General features: G+C 38.1%; 1 protein-coding gene across 1 annotated transcript in view; it reads right to left on the bottom strand.

The window, feature by feature from the left end:
- BLTP1 (bridge-like lipid transfer protein family member 1) overlaps positions 1-10,972 on the bottom strand; it is a 205,727-nt gene extending 194,755 nt beyond the window's left edge. Inside the window, exons 1-2 of the mRNA XM_077770881.1 lie at positions 10,942-10,972; positions 9,391-9,474 (exon numbers count right to left, since the gene is read on the bottom strand). The gene's annotated coding sequence lies outside the window, so the exon portion shown is untranslated. The remainder of the gene's footprint in view (positions 1-9,390; positions 9,475-10,941) is intronic.
- Between the last annotated feature and the right edge of the window lie 8,541 nt (positions 10,973-19,513).

Raw genomic sequence — 19,513 nt, 5'->3', positions numbered from 1 at the left:
GGCCATGTATAGCAACATGGATGGAACTTGAGAGTGTTATGCTGAGCGAAATAAGTCAGGCAGAGAAGGGCAGATACCATATGTTTGCACGTATAGGAGGATTAGAAGGAACTTAACAGAGGACCATGGGGGAGAAGAATGGGGGAAATAGTGGGGGACAGGGAGAGTGGCAAACCATGACAGACTCTTGCATGCTGAGAACAAATTGAGGACTGATGGGTGTGGGGGGTGGGAGGGGGTGATGGGCATGGAGGAGGGCACTTGTGAGGATGAGCAGTGGGTGTTATATGGAAACCCACTGGACAATAAACTATTTGTAAAAATTAATTAATTAATTAAACAAAAAGAACTACCAGTTCTAATGTTATAGCTGTGTGACCATGGGAAAGTAACCTTTCCGTGCTCTATTCCCTCATCTGTAAAACAAGTGCCTACCTGACAGAGCTGAATATTGAAAATTGATGAATTCATGTATGTAAAACATTTAGAATAGCGCCCAGCACATAATAAATAATATACTGTATAAATGCTTGCAAAGCTTTGCAACCAATGCTTTTGGTGTCTTGCCCACATACTGTTGGCATTCAGTTCTACGCCAAGATGACTGCTCATTTTGAACAACTGTAACACCTTACTGAGGGCTGCTTTTTGACTGCAGAAACATGCTCAGCTTCTACTCAGGGCAAGCCAGAAATGCCAAAGAGTTAACGTCAATGATGGCAAGGAAAGTGGTGGATACACAACTGCAGCTTCCTTGCTCTTGATTTAGGATAATTCTGAGGCATAGTATTTTTTTTTAGTATATTTATTTATTTTTGAGAGTGAGCAAAGGAGGGGCAGAGAGAGAGAGGAGAGAATTCCAAGCGGGCTCTGTGCTGTCAGCACAGAGCCCAGTGTAAGGCTCAAACCCACCAACCATGACATCATGACCTGAACCTAAACTAAGAGTCAGACGCTTAACCGACTGAGCCACCCAGGAGCCCCTGAGGCATATTCCATTTGGTTTCCCGAGAGTTCACCAATGATAGTGAGCTCCAGATGCCCACGGTGGTAACTGCTAGGATAATGCCCTTTACTGACTTCAACCCCTTTCCTTTCTTATTTCCCCATTCCCCTACCAGTGTTGCCTATGATCACTTCTGTACTTGAATCCTTATCCAGGTATTGTTTCTGGGAAGACCTAAATTAAGGAACTATTTTTTTTTTTAATTTGTTACCAGTCCTATTAAATCTGTGGATAGTTTTCTTTTACATGAAAAATGATTCTGTACTTTAGGGGGAAAGGGAGAGAAGCAAACCATGAGAGACCCTTGAATGCTGACAAAAACTGAGGACTGATGGATGTGGGGGGAGGGGGGGATGGGCATGGAGGAGGACACTTGTGGGGATGAGCACTGAGTGTTATGTGGAAACTAATTTGACAATAAACTATTAAAAAAAATGATTCTGTACTTTAAAGAGATCATAAAACCATACAATTTAAAAGACACAGTGTTTAATATTTTTTAAAAGTATGCTTTAATTCAGGGTGTATATATACACCCTGAGTTTGGAATTGGATTTTGACAGAAAGAGAAACATTTCCTGAAACATTTCCTTCATCTGAACAGGAAGAAAGAGGAAAGGAGAGACCAAGATATAGGGAGATTTGGTGACAGAAAGAGGAGAGAATCTGATGGCTTCTATGAATTTTTGAAAAAATCAAACTCAGGGCGCCCAAATGGCTCAGCTGGTTAAGCATCCGACTTCAGCTCAGGTCACGATTTCACAGTTCATGAGTTTGAGTACCGCTTCAGGTGAGCTCCACTTCTTTCTCTTCTCTCTCTCTCTCTGTCTCTTTCTGTCTCTTCTCTCTCTCTCTTTCTCTCTCTCTCTTTTTTTTTTTTACTTATTACTCCCAAGGTTTTGGCTCTAGTCCCATTACTTCTATAGCACCTTTTCATTTTCTATTTTTCTTAGTTTTTAGTTTCTAATATGTGTTTATAACAACAGCCAGAAGAATGACCCTAAGTGGCTGGTGAAAGGAAATATGAATGAGAGGGCCTTCATCACCATAGCTTATCCCAAGTCCCCCAACTCCACCGTACCTCAGCAATAATTATTTGATTATCTCAGAAAAGGGGGCAGTGGGAGGAATTGGATGATTTGTGCACCTGCCCACAGCTTGTCAAAAACCTCACTGCACTGATTAACCTTTTTCCAGGGCTATATCACTCCTCTAAAAGAGATACCATCCCATTATTTGACACAGGATTTCAAGTATAAGGTTCTACTATTTAGGTTTAAACTGGAATAAGTATATATAACATTACCTATGATGTGAGAAGACCTGGTTTTCAAGAGACAGAGCTTTCTTGGGTTCTGTCATGGCACAATAAATAATTTGATTTTGATTTTTTAGAACAACATAGTTAAGACAGTTGCTTGATAATATAGGGCTTTTTTTTGTTTATTCATTCAATAAATATTTATTGAGTTTAAAAATTCTGTAATACAGCTAAGGAATTCTGAGTATTAAGTATAAGATTTGGAATATTTACAATAATCTTTTTAGGAGGATGTCTAGCAATATAGAAAATACTAAAGAAAGGCTGTTTGAATGACTACCTGTATCTTAGCAGTTACCATACCATATTACAATTACCACTTTAGAAGTCTGTCTCCCCCATTAGACAGATATTCTTAAGGCTGGGTTTGCCCTACCTATTTAAATGCAATATCCAACCAAGTTTCTGTATATAGAAATCTCTCAATAAATATTTGTTTCAGAAATGAATAAAATAAATACATCATAAAAAGTACATTATTATGAGCTATTGCCAAAAATAGTGAGTACTAAAAAAATAAGTCAGTATTCCCAATGTACCCAAGGCCAAAGAGATTCCTAAATGACCTTTTTCACTCTCAAGAAAATCTGGTTTTCATTTGCTTGAGTTTAAGAGGCTATTCAACTTTTTAATAACCCAATTCCAAATATAACAAAAATGTGAAAAAGTTTAATCAAATCTCTCACACAACAATGAAATCACAATTCTTTGTATAAAAAGTGTTCACATATCTTCAGACCATTATATTAAAGTTCTCTGCATTTATAGTTCCTTATCTAAACTGTTTTTTATTATATTTTATTTTATTTTGAGAGAGAGAGAGTAAACATGCAAATGCAGGAGCAGGGCAGGGGAGAGAGAAAAGGGACAGAATCCCAAGGAGACTCTGAGCTGTTAGTGTAAAGCAGGGCTCATTGTCATGACTGTGAGATCACAACCTGAGCCATTAACAAGAGTCAGACACCTCACCAACTGAGCCACCCAGGCGCCCCCATTTCTTTTTCTATAAAAGAAACCGCATGAGTTCTAAAAGTTGGAAAGTAAACGAACTTTATAGCTCTCCTCTGAACTTCATCAATATTCACATTCTTTTCACCATCAGGTAAAATTAAGCACCTATTAGGTCAAAGCACTTGTCCTTGGCCAATTCCAATGATCTACATCAATTGTTACAGAATATACACTTACTCGAAAATTTCTGAACTGCTGTTTGATTTCTGCACGTGTGTAACAAATTATCTCAAGATACTTCTGGAAAGTTCCCAATTTCAAAGGCATTTACCTCCACCTTAAAATCAAGAAGCCAGGTAATCGACCCAAAGATCTGAATAAATACCAAGTAAAATGAACTGTTTACAGACTCTGTCTGTTCATAGTCATCTCTATTATGACATAATGACACCCCAAAACAAAAGTAAAACATAAATCAGATCACAACATTTTTATCCCAAATGAAGTTTCAAGGATGATTAGAACACTTGAGCTGTTCATTTAAACACTGACCACTCACCAATCTAACGGTAAACGGACTAACACACATGACTTTCCCAACTCTATGATGCTTCATAAATAAAGTATATAAAATAGGGAAGTACCTACTGCAACTAACATCTCACATAAAATAAACATGTAAATTTTACATTACACAATAGTAATGGAATGTATTAACAAGGTTGTTATCACCCATTAAAACAGAGTGATTTGAAAAGCCCACTCTGACTAAAATATTTTACCTATCAGGATACAAGGCCTGAAATTCCACCATCCATCCCTTCAAATGAAGTATTAGCCAATATTCTATCTTAAAATTCAAAATAAAGTATCTCAGTAATAGCAACCATAAATTATTACCATGTGTTATTAGTATAAATTAATTCACCGGATGACTTTTCTCACTAAAAAGCAGGATCCAGGAATATCACATAAGGCCCAAAGTTCCTGAAAACAGGGAAATCTTAAAACGGACATAGTAGGCAACAAAAGAAAACTCAATTTCCTTAGCAATTTTGACCAGAGTAGCAGCTTTATGCACATCAAGCAAAAATATATAATGTCCTATTCTGCTCATTTAAACAAACAAGAGAGACAATTATCCTCTTAAGTCAGAACAGGTATATAACTATCTCTACCTAGAGTCATTCCAGGTTCCTTTCAGCCCCAGGATTCCAAGTGCAAGAAACACAATTCACTATTAACTAACTCTAAAACCCAACAGAATTAAGTGGTAAAATAATATTCTATCAGAAATAACAAAAATCATCTGGTATACTGGAACCAGAATAGGCTTTAAACCCAGATTTGAAATGGAAAGCTCACTCTACCCCTTCAATCCCTTCAATTCCTTCTTGAGCTGTGAGATAGCTTGAGCAAGTTACTGAATCTCTTTGAGCCTGTTTCCAAATGGCCATCTCTTCTTTGAAGGCATTAAAAGTACAAAGCAAACATAAACTCACAGTACAGTGTTTGACAAGAAACACATCACAGCAGTGGTGCTAAGCAACTATTATTAATGTTCTTTTTAAAAAAATCAGCTTAACAAAAAAGGTAAAAGCTACATAAATAAATAAAATGCATAGCAGTAAACAATGACTAAAATCTATTTCATTCCTTATGATATATGAGAAAAATACATATATTTAACTAAATAACAGAATTTTAGAACCAAAAAAAATAGTTGGCATAAATAATAATCAAAAAAGTAAGTTAATATGAATAACGTAGTTCTACAAATACCAGTGAGCATAATGATATGATTCCTGGAAGCAGATCAAATACCAAAATACACTAGTTACCAGGCAACAATTGCTAAAGAAATATTCAGATATGGTGAGTAACAATTCAAACACTATAAATCTGCAAACTAAACATACTTTCTAATAATGTAATCTATGCTACAGAAATTGGTCTTTATGTTATCTATAGAAGAATTTTTAACATCTCAGAAATCTACCATTCAGCAAAATGTTGTACTTCTGCAAACCTCACTTCTATAGCCAGAAATTTATTCTAGTTTACCTACTTATTAAAAGCAAAACAAAAAAAAAACTCTTAAAAATCTGTAGAAAACATATCTAGTAATAGGGTAAAAATAAAAAGAATTGACTTCAAACTCTCCAAGTCTAGAAGAAACCATGACTCTTAATATGGCCCACTTTTAATAATCCACCAGAACTAATTTCTACTTTCAACACATTCCTTGATATGGTCAGCAATACAAAAAGCTCAACAGTAACTGTCGAGTGAAAGATTTAATCCTCCCACTTGTACTTCTCATACCCTGGTTGTGAGGTTTTGTCTTCACTTTTTGTACTGACTAGTGAACACATTCTTCAAGTTTCCTTTCTTTTTTTTTTAAGTGTTCATTAATTTACTTTTGAGAGAGAGAGAGAGAGAGAGAGAAAGCACAAGCAGGGGAGGGGCAGAGAGAAAGAGGGAGATACAGAATCCAAAGCAGGCTCCAGGCTCTGAGCTGACAGCAGCGAGCCTGATGCAGGACTTGAACTCATGAGCCCTGAGATCATGACCCGAGTAGAAACCAGACGCTCAACTAACTGAGCCACCTTAGCGCCTCTCCTTTAATTCTTTATTTTTTTAATAGTTTATTGTCAAGTTGGTTTAAGAATTCAATATATCAACTTTCATTTAGATTAAAAATATACCAGAAGGCATAACATTATAAAGTACCAGCAAAGTAAAATGCTAAAAGATTTTTGTAATAAAACTATTTCCATTTTCCTATTTGGCCCTTATGCTTCTCTTTTACCTTCTACTTCATGTCACTTCAGTCAGAAAACCCTCCCAAATACATATTCAAACTATTCATCCAACCAAATAGGGTCTTTGGGTGTGGAGAGAAGGAGAAAGAAACTTGCCACATGTATTTACCAACACTCTCCTCATATCAAGTTCAAAGAAAACGTTTTCTTAATAGCATATTGCTCCCCAAAGAGCCCACAAGATCCATTTAACAGCCAATTCCTGTGAGCTGACAATATTGCTACAACTGAAACTGAACTTTCATGTATGTAAAACAACAAAGGCTGCTTTCGCTAAGTTTTATGTGGATATGACCCATTTAATACTAACAGTGACATCAGATACAGCATTTTAAATGGATATGAATAGAAATATACATATACATAAAAAGTGACAAAGTAAAAAGAGAACAATAATCTAAAGTTTAGACTTTAAACATTTTGGTCAATGTTCTCTTATTCTTGGAAACGTTCATTCCATGGTATTAATTCACCATTAAAATGATAAAAAATATAGCTACCATAACAATGGCTAGAACATTTATTCAATGCTTGCTGTGTGCTAGGCACAGTTCTAAACACTTTATGTGCATTTACTCATCTAATCATCACAAATAACTACTCATTAATAATTCCCCATTTTAAAGATGAGAAAACTATGGCACTAAGAAGCAAAGCACAAATACAGCTAAGGCCCCATAATTATCTTAGTTCTCAGTTTCGTTATATGAAAAATGAGTTCCTTCTTCCCAGCTCTACATTAGAAGCTAATATGAATGCCACCAAAATTCATATTTAAGCATAAAAAAAAATCACATTTTGCCGACCATGGCATTTTTTTCCTCCTAAAATGAACCTCCATTAAATCAAAGGTCAACAAACACTTTTTTAAAATTAACCTAAATGGTAACACAAGTTGTGAAGCCTTATTAGCAGCAAAAAAGGCCAAATTATAAAGTGAACCAATTCTGACTTAACCACCTCCCCACTCCTCTAGAACCTCTCTCTCACCTGATCATAAAGGCTATTATTTACAGACTTGTAAAGAGCTTTTTTGCTCCTAAAGAACTTGACAATTGATTAAATGTATGATAGTTTTAAAATGTCCACAAACTCCTTAATATTCCTCCCTTCAAGAGGTAAAACTTAATTCCCTTCTCAAGGGTAGGTTGGACTTAGTGATACAGCTATAAAGGAGTATGTCAGAAGCAGTGGTGTGTAACTAAGTCAAAACTGGCCACCAGAGCTTCCTCCTTGCTCTCTTGGATCATCTGTTCCAGGGGAAGCCAGATGCCTTGCTAGCACATTTAAAAACCCCTAGAGACATCAATATGGTGAGGCTTTGAGGCCTACAGCCAACAGACATGTAAGTGTGCCATCAAGGAAGCAACAGTTGAGATGACTGAAGTCCCTGCCAAGATTTTGGCTACAACCTCATGAGAGACCCTAGACCAGAAGGCCTGGTTTAGGCACTTCCAAATCCAGACTCACAGAGACTGAGATACTAAATATTTTAAACCACTAAGTTCAGGTATAATCTGTTACTCAGCAATAGATAACTAATACAAAGTATGTAAAAAGTAATTTTGCAAGATAACTACACGTTATCTCTATTCTGATAGTTCATACCGGTCATGTTAAGCTAAACTAATGCACTCTACTCTCCTCCAACTTACCAAAAAATGAGGAATCAGCAATAACACACCAAGAAGATTACCAATCACATGGGTGAACCATTTCCTCTCTCTACTGTAAGTTAGAGTCTCCTGCGTGGACTCTGAGGCAACCTCTACCTTGCCTCCTACAAATTCATCTGTATCATAATCATCACTATCTCCTTAACTGCTGTCTCAGTAGAAGTCTATCTAAAGCACCCTTGATCTGCATCCTCATATTCCATTCCTTCAGGCTTAGTTAGTGATCTTGCTTCACTAATTATTCTCCCTTATTCCTCTATTTTCAAATATTATTTCTGATGGCTTTTTATCCTCAGCAAATAAAGATTATAAATCATAACACTCATACCTTTAAAAAACAAAAACTCTCTCTCAAACTCATATAGCTAGCAATCCCCTCTCTCTTCAATTTAAAATCAAACTTTCTGAAATAGGTAAATGACATTACCTATTTCAGTTTCCTTATCTCTTACCAACATTATCTCTTACCAACATGAACTGGCTCCATCCATATAATTGCTCTTGCTCAGGTCAACAACTTCTTGACATGTCTGATGGATACTGTGTCCTCATTTTATCTGATATCTCAAAGGTGCTTAATACTCAATCCTTTTATCCAAACTCAGTTCTTCCACTGACTTCTGTGATTCTCCTGCTTCCTTACACACTCATTCATCCCCTTTAAGGAGTGTTTTCCTTCCAGGATAGGGATTTACTAGTATTCCCTATCCTCATTTCTCTTCCTTTACTCTACATTTTTTCCCTGAGTGATTTCATCCAGTCCCATTGCTTTTAACCATCACCTATAAGCTAATACTTCAAATTTTATATCTCCAGCTGGGTCTTCTTAACTAAGATTCAATATATCCAACTTCCTGATGACATTTCTTGAAAGTCACAGAAGCCTCATAACAACAGCCCCAAACTGATCTTCTACAACCATGTTCCCCAACCTATTGTTCTTTCTATACTGCCTCAGTAAATGGTCCCAGAATCCACCCAGTTTCTGAAGCCAGATATTAGATATCAGTTCCTTTATCCTTCAAATATTTATTAAACATTAATTACACGCTTGAACGGGGCACCTTGGTGGCTCAGTCGGTTGAGCATCTGACCTCAGCTCAGGTCATAATCTCACGGTTTGTGGGTTCGAGCCCTGATTCAGGCTCTGTGCTGAGAGCTCGCTCAGAGCCTGGAGCCTGTTTCAGATTCTGTCTCTCTCTCTCTCTCTGACCCTCCCCTACTCACGCGCGCTCTCTCGCTCTCTCTCAGAAATAAAATATTTAAAAAAAAATTTTTTTTAATGTGCTTGAACATGACAGTGGCCAGAAATCACCCTGATTCGTGCAAAGAGAGAAAAAAAAAAGTTGACACCTGATGGAGAATCAAGCCAAAGTTTCCCCTAGTTTTCTCCTGTCAATACACAAGCTAAGCACATGACTTAATTGTCAGTCAGGTATCAACAATTCAAAGTCAGGTAAGATGAAAGGTAGGTCATGTTATATACCCCCTCCCCCAAACTTCACTCTTTGAACATGTAAACAGATTGAAACACAACTGAAGCAGAGAGGCAGACTTCCTCTCAGCTTTAATTGGAAATGACTTTTTTAAAAACTTAGCCAAAATATTTACTCAATTTTTTTTTTCCAGAGTCTGCAGTGTTGTTTTCTTTCTCCTTATCTTCAGAAGGCCCACCTGCAGCGTTTCATCTTAAACCTGAAAAGAACAACATTTTAACCAATTATAGAAGATAGTTTGGCTTTATCAACATTTTCACCATTTCAGATTAAATGATTTGATTACATGAGTGCAAATGCACACCCACAGAAAGTGTTAATGTTACTCCAATATCACATTTCCTTCTTTAAAGTTTCCATACAAGAAATACTTCTAAACTAGAATAAGACCACGGTTTCCAAATGACAGTGTTCCAAAGGTTTTAGAATAGGGTTCCAGTGGTCAAATACTACGTTTAAAACCTACTCAAAGTGTGGCCTTAAAAAGTTGTCCTCTTAAACTGTTTGGTCTTTGCTGGCAAGAATGCTGTAGCCGTTTCCTTCCATTCCAAGCACCTGGCACACATTTTATCAAATGAAAATCATTTTGCAAACTGTTAAGATACTTGGGAGATGATAAAGCATACTGATTATGGGACTTTAAGCTGGAGTCATATTACCTGGTTTAAATCACACCTCAACTTTGGACAAATTGATTTTAGGGCTGCATGATTTAGTTCTTTCATCTATAAAATGAGAGTAATAATAGGCCTAACATGATAGGATCATTATGATGATTAAATGAGATAACATGCACATAAAATATGCCTCTCTCAACAATTATGTAAGATAAATATTCTGGTTAATTCGTCTATTTTTATATGTAATGTTTATGCTTATGGTTAACAGAATAAATCAGCTTCAATACCATGCACAGAGTGAAAGCAGTAACATGAAACCAGTTGAAACTTACACGCTTGGGCAGTTACAAAAACATGATTTCCTTACAGAAGAAATTTACAAGAACTCTTTCCATTTAACAAGCGTCCCTGTCTACTGTCAAACCTAAGCCCAATAGGGGTGGGAGTTAGTGTGGAGGAGTGGAGGAAAGACAATACTCTGCAGAAGAAAAATTAACTTCCCTTCACCTTCCTTTGACCATGAGATATTGTTTCAGCTGAAATGTACTCTTCAATAGTGTAGACTCGGCAAGCACCAACTCAGAATACAAAACACGCCACGCCTGGACTGGAAAAGGGGAAGGTTCTAAAGCTCCACCGCCATAGGTCACTAGACCCTACGTTAAGCAGTTCGGGGTCTGCCGCAGCCGAGGGCTCCCGGCATGGCTAAAGCCGGAGCTTGCAGGTGCGGCTGTCCTTCCCGCCCGAGGAATCCACACAGCAGGTGGGAGCCGCCCACCCGCCTTATCACCATCCACAGAGGCCGCTCCTGCGTCAGCGCCCCCAGTCATCTGATAAGTGATGGCTCTTCCAGGCCTTCCCATTGACCTTCGACACCCGGTCTACAGGTCCCGGTGCTGCAGGTAAGAACAGCAAACTAGGAAATAAGTCGACGCCGCAACAGACAGCGGCGAAGAAGCCAAACCTCCAGACTGACCCGGCTGAGTTCCAGAGATGATGGAAACTGCTGCTCACCCAGCCCTGCCCAGTCCAACCCGTCCCCTCACCTGGGCGAGCGCCGGGGCGGCCTGGAANCGCAGCCCCGAGCCGGCCCCGGCCGGCGAAGCTCTGCCCGCGCCCACACCCTCCAGCCCCGCCACCCCGGCCAGCTGCCTTAGGTCGGGCCTGGGGCCCCTAGCCACTGACACAGAGGGGTGGAGAAGGATGGGAGGGGTCCCGGCTGGAGCCAGCCGTCACTGCGGCTGCGTCAACTGGTAGCGTCAGACGTCACGGCGCCGGCACGCCGCCCAAGCCCCATACAGGGATCTGCAGCGCCCCACCCCTTTCCTCTCCGCCTCTTTCCCAGGTCCCCGCACTGTGGGTGGAGCCTCGGTCGCAAGGCGGAGGTCCCGGGCGGTTTCCAAAAATCGCTTAGTACTTGGGCAAGGGGAGGGTCTATGAATGGTCTTCTGGAGGCCGGGAGACCGAGAAGCGCAGATAAGAGGACGCTAACAACAAGAATCAGAGCGGTGCTGTGAAGTGAAATGAATCCTCTCGGAATAGAGAATAATATTATTATGACTTTATCAATACCGGGAGCTTAATTGTTTGAAATGAAACTATATTGAATCAATTGAGTCTGTTATTATATCAATGAAAAGTGGCTTAGGGGCGCCTGGGTGGCTCAGTCGGTTAAGCGTCCGACTTCGGCTCAGGTCGTGATCTCGCGGTTCCTGGGTTCGGGCCCCGCCGCGGGCTCTGTGATGACAGCCAGTTCAGAGCCTGGAGCCTGCTTCGGATTCTGGGTCTCCCTCTCTCTCTGACCCTCCCCTGCTCATGCTGTCTCTGTCTCTCAGAAATAAAAACATTTAAAAAAAAAAAAAGAAAAGTGGTTTGACGCTCACCATTTTTAAACAGAAAGACTTCATATTATTTAGCGGGTGAACCAAGGCAAATGACTTTATGGAGTTGGAGAATCATCTCAGACATATTGAGGACTTCTTTTATACGAATTGTAATAGGATGAGGAAAGTGGAAAGCAGTCTTAGCTCTGTGGAAGCTTTCTGATTGCTTGGGACAGATGTGGAATATGCAAATAAGACAACTGTAAGTGCACACAGTGATATGCTAGCAAATAGCAAACATACTGTTAAGCATGGACCAGACACCGTTCTAATCTAAGCATTTATATTTATTGATTCATTTAACCCTCCCAAAACCCTGCGAGGTAAATACTCTTATTATCCCTTCTATTCCCATCTCACAAATTAAAAACTAAGGTATAGAAAGGTTAAATAAGTCCCCAAATTGTACCGTAAGTACTAAGATATGAAGAGGTTAAATAACTTGGAAAGCTAGGGTTTGAACCCAAGCATTGTGGCTCCAAAGTTCACACTATTAAGCACTACTGTATACTTTATACTGCTCAAGTTCTGACTACCTTCCTGAGCTGAAGTACCGTATCTCCAATAGTTTTCAAGTGGGAGTTTCACTCTTACCTGGAAAGGACCAGATGTGAAACCAAATATAAAATGAAGCTAGAAACGGTTAAACATATGAGATACCATATTGCATATAAGATACCTTCACTCCATATAAGGAAGTAGAGGCCCTGGCAGAACTGATTTAAAAGCCTGGATAGAAGCCAGAAAGAGAAAAACATACACCTATCTTAGTTACTTCTACCTGCTACCAGGGCACTCCTACCACCCTTACTTGAATTACCTCTTAGAGCTTATTTCTCCTCTTCTACAAAGACATTAATTTCAATAGTCTTTCAACGTCTGGAAGAATCCCATTCTCAAGCGTTGTGCTCTAATAAGGCACCAGGAACCCCACATGAATCAAAACTTGCCACAGCCAAACTACCAACCTTGCCCAAGAGTGAAACTTTCCCAGTACAAATTTCTTAGACTAGAAATTACCTAGATGTGGTTCAGCTGCCTCAAATCGAAAACTGAACTAAATTACCCTGAAGCTAAGAGAAAAGAGGGGAAAAGAAAGGAAGAGAGTGAACAGAATAAAGCTATAATGGTGTAATTTCTGGAACAATGAAAAGATTATTATTTAAGGATAAAAGGGATTACTTTCAAAATAATCCACAGATGTAGGCAGCCATCAAATTAACCAAATTTATCTGCTTTCTATTTACATTGATATTTTCACCATGTTTTACAGTAGAGTAAAATAAAATGTGCTTCAAAAACTAAACATATGCTAAGAAAAATTTTTAAAATTAAATATATGCTAAGTGCCAGGCACTTGGCTAATGCCTTATGTGTACTATTTCATTCCACTTGCACAAGCCCATAATGTAAATACCACTTGTGGATGAGGAAGTTTATAAAAGTTGAATAACTTGTCCAAGGTCACACAAACTAGAAAGTGGAACCAGAACTTGAAATCAAGTGAGCCTAACTCCAACACTATTATCTTTCACTACTCTATACTAGATCCAAGTTAAAAAAAAAAATTCTCAAATTGTAGGACCAGCAACACATAATAATGTAAAACCACATCTGCTTTACAGATAATTTTAAAATAGTGTTAAAGCAGCATGTTATCTATATTTTAATGCATAAAGGAATTTGCTGCCTCCAAATTGAATATGTTAAAGTTGCTTGAACGCATAATTCAGGTTTTTATTTCTCTATCATTTAAGAATTTTTAAAATTTTTTTTAAGTGTTTTATTTATTTCTGAGAGTGAAAGAGACAGTGTGAGCAGGGGAGGTTCAGCGGGAGAGGGAGACACAGAATCCGAAGCAGGCTGCAGGCTCTGAGCTAGCGGCCAGCACAGAGCCCTACGCAGGGCTTGAACCGACGAACCATGAGATCATGACCTGAGCCGAAGCCTGATGCTTAACCGACTGAGCCACCCAGGCTCCCCTCATTTAAGAATTTCTTAAAACCACAATGCCTTTATGTATAAACCTGAGTGTTCCTCAAGTTGTTATACACTTTTTATAACCAGGATACCAAGTCTGAAGTCAGTTCTCACACCAAGTGTTAATAATATTAATAATAAATATAAAGAATATAAATAAATAAAAACAAACAAAAAACTTAATAGATTTCTATATTATTTCACAGTATAATTGCCAAATGAAATGAGTTCTTCCTTTTCACTTACCACTAGCCAATACAGGCCAAAATTCAAGTTTCTGTTGTGCCACGAGTATTCCAGGAGCCACCGATGCTAAAAGAAACTAATGAGATTTAAGCCAAATACTTTAGGAAAACCACAATTACTCACTTTAAAGCTAATAAAAAGTAAAAGGAACTGAACATGTATTTTGAAAGAAGAAGTTTGTACGTCTTTTGATATCTAGAAAAACCCAGTTTTCTAATAATGATTTGAACTTTAAAATAAGTAAAGTCCTACAAATCAACAAGTAAAACCACCAAACCATGAGCAAAAGATATGAACAGATAGTTCACATAAAAAGAAATACAAGTGGGCCTAAAACATTAGAAAAGACGTTCTTTGTTCTCATAAATAGATAAAGGCCAGCTTTAATAAGTAAAGCTGCAGGTGAGGTGCCATTTCTTTTCTTTTCATGTGACAAATCTCAAAAAATTCCGATAATTCACTATTAGAAAAGGTTCAAGGAAACAGAAACCCTCCCACCTTGCTGGTGGGTATATAAATTGATTTACTTTCAAAGGAGAGTAATACAGTAATATCATTTAAAACCTGTCAGTGCTCATATGTTTTAACCTAGCAATTCCACCTCTAGAAATGAATCCTACAGTTATCTTCACACATGACCAAAATATACAAGCTATCCATTGCTATATCATTCATAAAAATAAAAAAATTAACCTAAAAAATGTTCAATTCTAGAAGACTAGTTTAAAAATTATGGAACATCCATAGAGTTGCAAAAAAAAAAAATGTGGTAGCTATAAATGCACTGGTAGGAGACGATCTACAATGTATATTATAAAAAAGACGAAGAGCATGGGTTGCCTGGCTGGCTCAGCCGGTTAAGTGTCCAACTCTTGATTTCAGCTCAGGTCATGATCTCACAGATTGTCGGTTCCAGTCCCACATCAGGCTCTGAGGTGACAGCACAGAGCCTCCTTAGGATTCTCTCTCACTATTTGTCTCTGCCCCTCTGCCTCCCTCCCTCCCTCCATCTCTCTCTCCCTCTCTCAAAATAAAATTTTAAAAAGATGCAGAACAAAAAATATATGTGTACCTATGAAAAATAATAACTAAACAGCCCCAAACCTACAAATTAACTTACATAAACACACTGCTCAAAAGACTAAACTGGACAAAAGTTAAAATTTCTAGTCAGTGGCACATACTGTGAAGTAACATTTATATGCATATATGTATTGTGTGTGTGTGTGTGTGTGTGTGTGTGTGTGTTACTTTAGGCATAGGTTATATACGGAAAAATGCTGAAGAAACTGGTACAGACTATAATTGGAAAAGAAAAGGATAATTAACTGGGTATTCTGGCCCAGGATGAGTTTGTACAAAGATTTCTATTTTACTATATATTTTTTATAATATCTGAATTTTTTAATGTGTTCATGTGTTACCTACTCTGAAGTAAAATAAAATATTTTAGAGTACCTGGCTGGCTCAATTGGGTAAGATTCAACTCTTGATTTCGACTCAGCCCATGATCCCAGGGTCGTGAAGTCAAGCTCAGCACTGAACATGGAACCCATTTAAAATTCTCTCTCACCCTCTGCCCCCTTGCTAATACATTCTTTCTCTAAAAATAAAAAAAATAAATAAAATTTTAAAACTTTAAAAAAATTTTAATGAAATATAACTATATTTTTCTTTGGCTCTCCCATTGATTTTTACTTTCTTCCTCCAAATCCAAGATGAATTTACACTTGTTATATTTATTAGTTTCTAAGACTGCCATAACAAAATTTCTCAGAGTGGATGGTTTAACCAACAGAAATTTGCCTGCTAACAATTGTGGAGCCTGGCAGTCTGAGATCAAAGTATCAGCAGGGTTAGTGTTTTCTGAGACTTCTCTCCCTGGTTTGCAGGGAGCTGCCTTCTTGCTGTGTCCTCACATGTTCCTTTCTCTGTGCAAGCGTGCCTCTGATGGCTCTCAGAGCATCAAGGACACCAGTCACACTGTATCAGGGCCCACCCTAAGAACCTCATTTTAACTTAATTAACGTCTATAAAGTCCGTATCTCCAAATACAGTCACATTCTGAGGTACTGGGAGGTGGGGGTGGAGTAAGGCTTCAACGTACGAATTTTGAGGGGACACAATTCAGCCCATAACATTTGACAAATATGATCTTTTCCTAGAACTAGTCTCTTTTTCACTCTTCTTTGAAAGACATATTCCAAATACCTTACTTTAAAAATCTGGCTACCTTTATTTTGTAATTCATTCTCTTGTTCATTTATCCTTATTATTCTTTTTAAGAAGCATGAAGTTTCAAAATTTTGGTAAGTTATCATTTGATCTTATGTGTGTTCCAGAAAAGGCTGAAAGGTGGAGATTTTTTCCCCTCATCCCTTACTATTGGTCATACCTTCTCTTAGCATGTGTGCTAGCCTAAGTGACAGCATCTTATCTCTCTAATAAACTCTCTTTATTGCCTTTGTAGTTACAGTCTTTCTGCAATTCATTAATCATTTATCACTATATCTCAGTTCATCAGGTCAAAATGTGAAAAAAAATTTCAAAGTCTTCTCTATTTTGCCTTTTCATGTCTCTGTTTTTCTTCTTTCCATAAGTCAAAAAATATTTAATATCTATATGCTAGACACTGGACTAAGCCCTGGATATACATACATAATCAAGGTAGAACTGGCCCCTGCCCTTGAGGAACTTAGAATCAGTGGTAATGATTGAGAAAAAAACAAAAGCTGAATTCTGATCTATCATTGCCATCTAAAAATTCCTGATTGTACTTTTCTTCTTCTAACTCATATCAAGCTCAAGTTCTTTTCATTGTATATGATAGAAAACTGACATAAGTTGGCCTAAGTAAAGGTAATGTACTGGCCCTTAGGGCATCTGGGTGCTGTCCAACTTCGGCACAGGTCATGGTCTTGCAGTTCATGAGTTCAAACCCTGCATCAGTCTTGCTTCTGTCAGTGCAGAGGCCACTTCAGATCCTCTGTTCTCATCTCTCTCTGTCTCTCCTCCATTCTCTATCTCTCAAAGACAAATAAAACATTAAAAAAAAAAAAAAGGTAATGTACTGGCCCTCATAAGCTTTAAACACCAGAATTAAATGGCTTCGGGCCAGACATGAAGCTCCCTGCCATATGTATCTCTAGCCAGATATATCTCTTGACTATATCTCTCAGAAAAGCCATTCACTATGTTAACTTCAATCTCACATTTCCCAGGGTAGTAAGACAATGGCAGAGCTCCTGGTCCTATACCCTCTCCATTTTTTGATCCAGCCGGGAGGAGCAGGAGTCTTTTCCCCAGAAATCTCAGCCAAAGTCTCCTTGTGTCTCATTTACTGTTCTTGCTGTTCTTGGGTCCCATGATTACCCCTAAAGGCAATGGGGAATGCAGTAGTATTGACCAGCGTTGGCCATATACTCCACCATAGAATCAGAGCTACTACCAACTTTAAGCTGCTATTACTTCATCAATTAAGATATATCACAAAACACAGCTAGAAGACAGCCAACTATGAACCGTGAAGCAGACCCTCAACAGATACTGAAACTGCAGTCTTGATCTTGGACTTGTCAGCTTCCAGAACTGTAAGAAATAAATATTTGATGGATAACCCACTCCTGAACCCACAAAAAGACCTTTCACAGTGTTCCTAGTGTTTTCTAGCTTCTCTGTTTCTAAATAACTTTTTGCCCTACTGCTAGATTGTGAATTTCCTCAGGAAGGTCTTCGATCACATCCAGGACTAGCATTGTGTTGAGCATAAGTTAAACATTCAATAAATGGTTATTAAATACGTAGTTATTAAAAAAAACTAAGGAAGGAATAATTTGTTGAAGATAACCGAATATCTATATAAAAACAAACATGTCAAAGAGTGTTTAAAAACCAGTAAATATCTCACCCTTCATTTAAATGTGAAATACCGCACACATTGTATCAGAATTTCTATTTAATGAACAATACTTTAAAAGTAAAATTACTACTACCTAGCACTTCTGACTGTTGACTATACTGCTTAATTTGAAATACGATGTAATACATCAGTTGATGGACATTTAGGCTCTTTCCATGATTGGGTTATTGTTGAAAGTGCTGTTATGAACATTGGGGTACATGTGCCCCTAGGCATCAGCACTCTTGTATCCCTTGGGTAAATTCCTAGCAGTGCTATTGCTGGGTCATAAGGGAGTTCTATTGTTAATTTTTTGAAGAACATCTACACTGTTTTCCAGAGGGGCTGCACCAGTTTATATTCCTACCAACAGTGTAGGTGGGTGCCCCTTTCTCCACATCCTCGCCAGCATCTAGTCTCCTGATTTGTTCATTTTAGCCACTCTGACAGGCATGAGGTGGTATCTCAGTGTGCTTTTGATTTGTATTTCCCTGATGATGAGTGACACTGAGCGTTGTTTCATGTGTCTTGGCCATCTGGATGTCCTCTTTGGAGACGTGTCTGTTCATGTCTTCTGCCTATTTCTTCACTGGATTATTTTTTTCGGGTGTGGAGTTTGGTGAATTCCTTATAGATTTTTGGATACTAGCCCTTTATCTGATATGTCATTTGCAACTATCTTTTCCCATTCTGTCAGTTGCCTATTAGTTTTATGGATTGTTTCCTTTGCCATGCAGAAGCTTTTTATCTTGATTAGGTCCCCATAGTTCATATTTGTTCTTGATTCCCCTGCCTTTAGGGATGTGTCATGTAAGAAATTGCTGCAGTTAAGCTCAAGGAGAAAGTTTCTGGCTTTCTCCTCTAGGGTTTTCATAGTTTCCCGTCTCACATTTAGGTCCTTTATCCATTTTGAGTTTATTTTTGTGTATGCTGTGAGAAAGTGATCTAGTTTCATTCTTCTGCATGTTGCTGTCCAGTTCTCCCAGCACCATCTGTTAAAGAAGCTGTCTTTTTTCCATTGGATACTCTTTCCTGCTTTGTCAAAGATTAGTTGGCCATACACTTGTGGGTCCAATTCTGGGTTCTCTATTCTATTCCATTGGTCTATGTGTCTGTTTCTGTGCCAATACCATACTGCCTTGATGATGACAGCTTTGTAGTAGAGGCTAAAGTCTGGGATGGTGATGCTTCCCCTTTTGGTTTTCTTCTTCAATACGACTTTGGCTATTCAGGGTCTTTTGTGGTTCCATACAAATTTTAGGATAGTTTGTTCTAGCTTTGAGAAGAATGCTGGTGCAATTTTTATTGGGATTTTATTGAATGTGTAGATTGCTTTGGGTAGTAGTTACATTTTAACAATATTTATTCTTCCGATACATGAGCATAGAATGTTTCTCCATTTCTTTGTGTCTTCTTCAATTTCCTTCATAAGTTTTCTATAGTTTTCATCTTACAGATCTCTTATATCTTTGGTTAGGTTTATTCCTAGGTATTTTATGTTTTTTTGTGCAATTGTGAATGGGATCAGTTTCTTGATTTCTCTTTCTGTTGCTTCATTATTGGTGTATAAAAATGCAACCGATTTCTGTACGTTGATTTTGTACCCTGCAA

This window comes from Crocuta crocuta, unplaced genomic scaffold, assembly GCF_008692635.1.
Source record: "Crocuta crocuta isolate KB4526 unplaced genomic scaffold, BGI_CrCroc_1.0 scaffold331, whole genome shotgun sequence".
Taxonomy (NCBI): Eukaryota; Metazoa; Chordata; class Mammalia; order Carnivora; family Hyaenidae; genus Crocuta; species Crocuta crocuta.
Note: the sequence above shows the minus strand (reverse complement) of the source record. Positions and strands in the feature narration are given on the sequence as shown.